Source organism: Muntiacus reevesi, chromosome 6 (assembly GCF_963930625.1).
Source record: "Muntiacus reevesi chromosome 6, mMunRee1.1, whole genome shotgun sequence".
Classification (NCBI taxonomy): domain Eukaryota; kingdom Metazoa; phylum Chordata; class Mammalia; order Artiodactyla; family Cervidae; genus Muntiacus; species Muntiacus reevesi.
The window spans coordinates 12,414,334-12,422,392 of NC_089254.1; positions in this window are offsets into that span (position 1 = coordinate 12,414,334).

Below are 8,059 nucleotides of genomic sequence, written 5' to 3' on the forward strand. Positions count from 1 at the left end.
CACATGGCGCTAGTGGTAAAGAACCCACCTGCCAATGCAGAACACGTAAGGGACACAGGTTCAATCCCCAGGTCAGGAAGATCCCCTGGAGCAGGGAGTGGTAACCCACTCTAGTATTCTTGCCTGAAAAATTCCATAGACAGAGGAGCCTGGTGGGCTACGGTCCACAGAGTCGCAGAATCAGACATAACTGAAGTGACTTAGCACACACGCACTCACAAAAGCTTAACCAACTAATTGTACTTTAAATTCAGAGAATCATAGACTGTCTGGCTGGGATCTGTGGTTTTATTGGAGTTTATTGTCAGATTCTCATGAATTCAGAGACTAATGAGAAGAGAAATATCATGTCTGGTAGAACTTTCCAGTCTTAAGAGAGTGAGTCAATGTATTTCTAAGGCTCAACAATCTTTCTGCAGGAAGAAGGGGATAGAAACTATTTGAAACTTCTAATGTTCTCAGAAGGACTTTGGAGGAGGCTGATTATGTAGCCTCTTAAAGGAGGCGGGTTGAAACTGATCTCAGTAAGCATTTATGCTGTTACAACTTTGTGATGTATGAGGAACACAATTCTTTCCCAATAGGGGATGAGCTCAGAGCCAGGGAAGACTTGAGTTCAGAATACTGAGAGCCTCTGGATCCTTCAGTAAGAGGTGGGAAGAGGCCTGAGAGCAGCCATTCTGAGCATTTGTGTTATATATTGAATTTTCCCAACCCTAATAATATTTCACATCAATGCCAACTTAAAAGGCTTGAAATGGTATTATAACAGCAGTACCCTCAAATAGAGATAACCAAAGAATGAGCTAGGTTGATCCAGCCAGACAATTATATTTGCAACGTCACTCATAAATTGAAATTCTTGGATGTGAAGAAGTAGATGGCAGCTAACTTTTAAGATTTGTATGAATTGCAATACCTATTATAGTATGGATGCATATCAAACCACTGCTAATATCCTTGCCAATGCTAAATAGGGCATGCATAAACAGCGATGGATAGCAACTCTAGCAACTGAACTTTTGCTCTTATGATTGGTCAAAGTTGAGAAACAGAAATAGAGATGCTCTATTCCTCTATGACAAGCCAGTCTCTGGGGCTTCCCCTGTGGCTCAGTGGTTAAAAAATACACCTATAATGCAGGAGACATGAGTTTGATCCCTGGGTCAGGAAGATTCCCCTGCAGAAGTAAGTGGCACTCCACTCCAGTATTCTTGCCTAGAGAATCCCATGGACAAAGGAGCCTGGCAGGCTATGGTCCATGGGGTTGCAAATAGTCGGACACGACTAAATCAACTTGGCATGCATGCCACTGCGAGGCTCAAATCTCTGATACTCTCTCTATTGCCACTTGGGATGCTAAAAACTTGTGTCCTGAAGACTGTATTATCTATCATCAGCCACGAATGAAGTAACCTAAAACTTTATCAGTCATCCCACGTGAGATTGGAAGTCTGACCAAGAGCCCAGCAAAAAAATTCAAGGTGATAGAAAGCAGTGGAGTCTTTAAATGGGGAAAGAATAAATCTTCTCTAAAGGCCAGAACTCAACTCTGGGAATGGCAGAAATGAACGCTAATGAGGGTTTTTAGAAGGTACCAGAATGCTTCATGAGTGGACTGTGGGTAGCCCTGATACTTTCTCAGCAGTATCCCCTCAGGGTGCTTAGGAGTTGCCCGCTGATTGGACCTCTGGACTGTGGACAAACCACAGAGAACAGGAATGCAACACTGTTGTGTAGCTCACAGATTTGACAGAAAGTTAGAGACCTTGGCTCAGATAACAAGCAGGATTCAAGCAAGACTGGAAAGCAGAGCACACATCCAAGGTTGTACCCCAGGGTCCCAGGGCAGTGCCTGAGCCCTTGTTGACTCCGCCACCATGAACCATCTCTGATGTTCTATATCTTCCTCTGCATTCAAAATCCCAGGTGAGGAAGGGAGCTGCTGATATTCTGTCATTTTTATAATGGGATAAAGTCTCTATCTCTTAAAATACTCATGTATTGTGAGTTCTTTTTGTTTTAAACAATACGAATGGGATTTATGTGCTGGGCAAAGATCACTGGCAAATACCTATTCCCACCACCCCAGTGACTGCCCAATATCTCACATGCATTCTTCCTCTTGTAATTACACTTCACTGGAAAAGTTATTGAAAGATTGGTGCTATTTCTCACTTACTTAAAAAAAAAAATAACATGTTTGCACATCTATCAGAGCTGAGAATTTTTTGGAGGGAAGGATTTTTATTAATGATTTAGTTTATCATCAGTCTACATTATAGAATTTGTGAATATTTGACTACTAAAGGACTATTTAGTATCTATTTCTAGTGTAGATTTTAAGTGGTATTTTCTAGAAATTTATCCATAGTATCTACATTCTCATATTTATGTGCATAACATTGTTGATAATATCTTAACATCTTCATGAGATTCACCTTTTTCAGTACTGATATTCTTTTATTTATGTATTCTCTCTTCTTGATTAATATTGTTAGGTGTTTATCAATATTTGACAAACATTTTCTTTTGGTGATTTTTCAGTATCAGAGGTTTGTTGTTTACTTCATTATTTTCTACTTTATTTTATTATTATTTCCTTGTGCTTCTTTGGGTTTATTTTACAAGTTTTTGTCTTAATTTCTTGAGACTTCTGGTGTTAGCTATGATGCATCAAGAGCCTGGAAGTCATTACTCTTACTCTTAATCAAGAAATAAGATGTAGAAGGCATGGACCATACTAACACCCAACTTATCCTGATGGGCAATTATACTACACACCAACCAACAATCGCAAATGCAATATTTTCAAATTCAGGTAGAATTTACAAAGGTAGACCATCTGCAGGACTTCCTTGGTGGCCCAGTGGCTAAGACTCCACACTCTCAACGCAGAGGGTCCTGGTTCAATCCCTGGCCAGGGAACCAGATCCTGTATGCTACAGCTAAGACCCAGTTCAGTTCAGTCACTCAGTCCTGTCCAACTCTTTGCGACCCAATGAACTGCAGCACGCTAGGCCTCCCTGTCCATCACCAGCTCCCAGAGTTTACTCAAACTCATGTCCATTGAGTTGGTGATGCCATCCAACCATCTCGTCCTCTGTTTTCCCCTTCTCCTCCCACCTTCAATCTTTCCCAGCATTAGGGTCTTTTCAAATGAGTCAGTTCTTTGCATCAGGTGACCAAAATGTTGGAGTTTCAGCTTTAGCATCAGTCCTTCCAGTAAACATTCAGGACTGATTTCCTTTAGGATGGACTGGTTGGATCTCCTTGCAATCCAAGGAACCCTCAAGAGTCTCCTCCAATACCACAGTTCAAAAGCATCAATTCTTTGGTGCTCAGCTTTCCTTATAGTCCAACTCTCACATCCACACATGACTACTGGAAAAACCATAGCTTTGACTAGATGGACCTTTGTTGACAAAGTAATATCTCTGCTTTTTAATATGCTGTCTAGCTTAGTCATAACTTTTCTTCCAAGGAGCATGCATCTTTTAATTTCATGATAACTAAGACCCAGTGCCAAATAAATAAACATTTTCTTTTAAAAAGGTAGACAATATACTGGGCCACAAAACAAATCTCAATACACTTTTAAAGGACTTAAATATTTTAGACCATCTTCCAATGTATAGATTATCAAAAAATCTAAGTCTAGCCTTCATCATCCAAAAATAATCTCAAAGTCCAAAAATCTATAGTAACGCTTCATCCAGAAAGAAACAAACTCATAAGTATATTTCTTAGCTCATAAAAGCAATGCTATTAAGAAGCTAGTTTTCTTTAAATTTCTTTAAAGTTGCACCAACTTTCCTTTAAACTCTGTTAATGCAAGAGAACAAAATAATAATTTCACCCCTGTACATAACTATAGTAAATTAAAAGAAAACTCCAGGAGGCTAAGAGGATGCCTGTTGCTATAGGACTGTATAACAAATACTTGGTCACCTAGGAAAAGTGCCAAGACCTCAAGCAGGCAAACCTGATTGCTAGGAGAGAGCCCTGGTATGATAGTAAACTAATTAGAATCTATGTTATTAATGCTAGGTAAAGGCTGAAGTGCAGTCTGTTACTTAGAAGCTTCTTACCCCTGAGGGAGCTGATAGGGAAGATACCTGCCTCCAGGACAGAGTTAATAAACTCTCAGTGAGGCCGAAGAGGAGCCCCTTCACCTCTATGAGAACTTAGAAGAGGAATGGTTATGAGTGGCAAGATGAAAGTGAAGCGGGGGCTGTGAACTATCAACCTTGGGTAAGGACAGCAGAACTATCACCCTAACAAGAAGAGGAGGTCAGGCCTCTTTCACAGATCTGCATTTGGGACTGGTAAAATTTAAAGTTGTTGGACCACATCAGTGTGATGCAGAAAAGCACAAAGAAAAAGGTGGTGGCTGCTGGAGATGGATGGGAAGTTTAGATCCTGAAACAGGGGATAAAGGACAACGCCCTGTAGGAAGTAAAAAGAAACCTAGTCCAGAGCGTATCTGACCTGGGATAAGCTGGGTATGCCTCCAGAGGGCACGCTGCAACCTCCTCCCTCACCTGTTTCTAGACCTTGTTGTTGTTGTTTAGTCCCTAAGTCAAGTCTGACTCTTGTGACCCCATGGACTGTAGCCCATCAGGCTCCTCTCTCCATGGCATTTCCCGGGCAAAAATATTGGAGTGGGTTGCCATTTCCTTCTCCGGGGGATCACCCTGGACCAGGGATCAAACACTTGTCTCCTGCTTGTCAGGAGGATTCTTTACCACTGAGCCACCTGGGAAATCTCTGAACCTTGAATAGGGCCTAACACAGAGAAAGACAGGGAGACTTTTTTCAAAGCAAAATCATGAGCAAGAGTTATGCTAAGAAAAGGTCAGCGTGGCAGTATGAGTGGATTGAGTTTTGACTTGCACTGCATCTGCAGTTCTTCGCTCAGCCTCACCTTATCCAGAGTAGATCTGAAATGAACCCAGATGATTGGCATTCTGCTTTGCTAAAGGAACCAGATTCTGGGAAAGGGCGTCAAAAGGGCAAAAATGACTACTTATTGATTGAGAGAGTATAGCAGGAGTCAGATTTTCTCTAAGGATTACTCAGGCTTGGGTATGCGGGTAGCCCTGTCACCCTAGATTGTTGTTGTTGTCTAGTTGCTCAGGCATGTCTGATTCTTTGCAACCCCATGGACTGTAGCCCACCAGGCTCCTGTCCGTTCATGGGATTCTCTAGGCAAGTCCTGGAGTGGGCTGCTGTCTCCTTCTCCAGAGGATCTTTCCGACCCAGGGATTGAACCCACATCTCCAGCATTGTCAAGTGGATTCTTTACCACTGAGCCACAAGGAAAGCCCCTGTCAGCCTAGATAAGAGGTCACAAATACACAAAACTGCCTGTGAAGACAAATAGAAGAGACTCAAGGAGCCGTTTCCAAACCCCCGTACTCATCTGGATTCATGTGGTGTTGAAAGATGCAGCCCTAATCTGAAATACAGAATATTTCTTTACAAACTATATGTGTATTTGACAACCAAGCAGCAAAGCTGTTTAATAACTGACTTCTACTTCCACTATTAAGGAAACCGTATTGGAGTAATTGCCAGATATCCAGCAGCAGATACAAAATACACATACCCTTGAGAGTATAGAAGATTGTCTGTTTATATACCTCCTGTATACGATATACAACCCTGGGAAAGATCAAAGGCAAAAGGAGAAGGGGATGGCAGAGGATGAGATGGTTGGATGGCATCACTGACTCAATGCACGTGAGTTTGAGCAAATTCTGGGAGACAGTAGAGGACAGAAGAGGCTGGTTTGCTGCAGTCCATGGGGTCATGAAGAGTCAGACACGACTTAGTGACTGATCAGCAACACACCTCCTGTAGGCCTACATCTTACACTTCGTATTATTCTTTTATCCAAAATAGTTATTTGATTTTTTTTTGCATATTTAAAAATATCCCATAGTAGAAATTTACCGAAGTCTAGAATTAGAAGTTAAGAGGATGTCACAGAGACAGCTGGTGGTCCCCTAACTCCAGTCTCCTTCTCTATACAACAGACCTGTGGCTGGGCTCCAGGGACTTTACAGACTACATTTCCCAGCTGCTCTTTTAGCTCAGTGAGGTCACATGACTCAATTCTTGCCAGCCAAGTGTGTGTGCCGTTTCAGCATCTGAGCCACAGGACGGGGGATTTGTAGGTCCCTTTCTCACTTCCTGCAAGGTGTATGCCCTTCACCCATGACTCAGCTTCCACTCGCTGATGAAGACCTGTTCTGATCGAAGCAACAGGGTGCAGAGAACCGAGTCTCTGAGTGAGCACCTTGAGCAGAGCTACCTACAGCCCTCAGCCTGGAGTGTCTCTGCATATAATGTGCTCTCTGGATTTAATGTCAGATGAATACACCTCCACTGTCTTCAAACCACAGTACTTTGGAACCGTTTGGTTTTACTGCCTCAGCCTGTGATCAAGCTTATAACAGATTTTAATAAAAAGTAGAGTACCTTGGCAGGTGAAAATTTTACTTCCCTCTGCTTTTTTATTTTGTGAATTAGTAACCTAAATAATCGACTATATAGTTTTTTTCAATTTAACAAAGACATGGCAATTTGTTTTTAAAAACAAAAAACTGAGTTGAGGTGATCCGCACCTCTGTGAACCATGAGAACAGTTGTTATCGAATCCTAGAACCATCACATTTTGTAACTTGGGGGAGGGATAAATTAGGAACTTGGATTCACAGATACACACTAGTATATTTAAAGTAGATAAACAATAAAGTCCTATTGCATAGTAGAGGGAATTTCACTCTCTCTATATATATGAATAGTTATATATATTCAATTATATTTAAAACTGAGTCACTTTGCTATACACCAGAAACTAACACAACATTGTATATCAACTATACTTAAATTTCTTAAAAGATTATATAGCCTGGCCCTGGAAGTGATAAAAGAAATACAGTGTCGTCAGTGAGGAAGTGACCTGACCAAGATCTCAAACATTTGCTCAACTATGTGTATTAGAGTGTCATTATCTTTCTATCTGCCCTTCTCAAGGGCAAGTATGTGTCAGGGATACAAAAACACACTTGAAAAGGAAAGGCCCCCATGTTTAAGAATCTTAAAGGGAAAGATCAAAAGTTTTCATAACAAATTCAAAGCTTATCACACAAATGAAAACTGAAAAAATAAACGTAGAGTGAAGTGAAAAGTAGCCCTGTCCTAAGAGGTCATATTTAAGGGTTAATTCCATTGCTTTTGGAGACTCTGAGCACCTTCTCCACGGCCTTGTCAATGGTTAATCATAACCAGCACTGTGCGATCTGCAGATATAGAACTGGTATGCTTATCTTCCTTCCCACTCACTGCTACAAAAGAGCCCATAAAAATCATTTGCAAGGCTGACCATGGGTTCAGCGGATGTTCCACACCATCATTGGCAGGAATAACAAACTTCACCATTGGTGCCTGATTAAAGCCTTCAAAGAGCCAGTGTGCAGCAGGGAGTGGAGTTAGATGGGGTGGGGGGGCGACTGCACAAGGTGTTTAGATGTGGTCGTGGGAGGTCAGAGACCCCACTAACCACAGCCCCTAACAGGCCGCCTCAGGGGCAGCAGCAGGGGGCAGGGAGGAGGTGCCTAGGAATCAGCGCAGGGGAGGCCTCTGAGGGTGTGATTGTTACTCTCCTCTGCTCATTTTACACAGCCCCTCACATTTACTGTCTTGGATTTAACAGGCTAATTTATACCACCAGCTCCCCGAGTCCTGATTTCTACAGAGACAATTATAAGGATGTGCGTGAATATATGCGTGTAATTCTAGGGTAGTTCTTAGAAACTCCCCTTCTGACATGGAATATTTTTCCTTTTTTTTTTCTCTCTTTTGGTATCTCATGATAGCATTATGTTTTCTCATTGCCTTTCTGGGTAGCTTTCTTCTTTTAACATTAACAGCAGAACAGCTGCTTCTGTTTGTCTTACCATCCCCCAGAAATAGGGAATTAAAACAAGACAAAAACTAAATATCCACAGAGAAATGAAAATCTCTAAGAACACAATTTTAAATAATAAAT